We start from the raw sequence: 647 nt of genomic DNA, 5'->3' as shown, positions 1-647 counted from the left end.
ATGATGATGTTCCATGACCTCATACACGCGGACAAGGTAACACAAAACGTCCCTCAAAAAAGGCAAGAGATCAATAAATGTTGCTTATTTTGTTGTCGAAATCTTTTTATCCAGTGAATGGAATGCGCGGGCATAATAGAAATGACACAAGAAAGGAAAGTATATGACAATGCCAATCTACATACTACCACAGGGGGAACAATGTTAGAATTACCCTCACATTCCCAGAAATTCAATATTATTTGTAAACAAACGGAAGTCGGGCGAACGTCGCGCGAACGTCTCCCGACGTTTCGTGTAATGTGACAGGGGTATTAACGAGAATAGGGGGAACTTTTATGTGTAAGTTGGGGAATGTCCAAGTCGTTCATCAGTTTCACCCGACAGCTTTCTCCATATTCCCTATCTTGCAATTAGCCTACGGGCATGAACTTGCAGATAAACTTATTCATCGTATTAATCTTTCGCAACGTAACATAATCGTATCCGGTTCCCTCCATAAATACTCTTGAATGCGCCATTTTCCTGAGATTTCATGACCAGGGTACATTATGCACGTAGTCTTATTTCCTTATTTTTCTAATATCGCAGAGTTCTCACGTTTTTACCCGACTTCAAGTGGAAGCCCGTGAAACAGCGACCATGCC

Source organism: Branchiostoma floridae, chromosome 5, assembly GCF_000003815.2.
Source record: "Branchiostoma floridae strain S238N-H82 chromosome 5, Bfl_VNyyK, whole genome shotgun sequence".
Lineage (NCBI taxonomy): Eukaryota > Metazoa > Chordata > Leptocardii > Amphioxiformes > Branchiostomatidae > Branchiostoma > Branchiostoma floridae.
Note: the sequence above shows the minus strand (reverse complement) of the source record.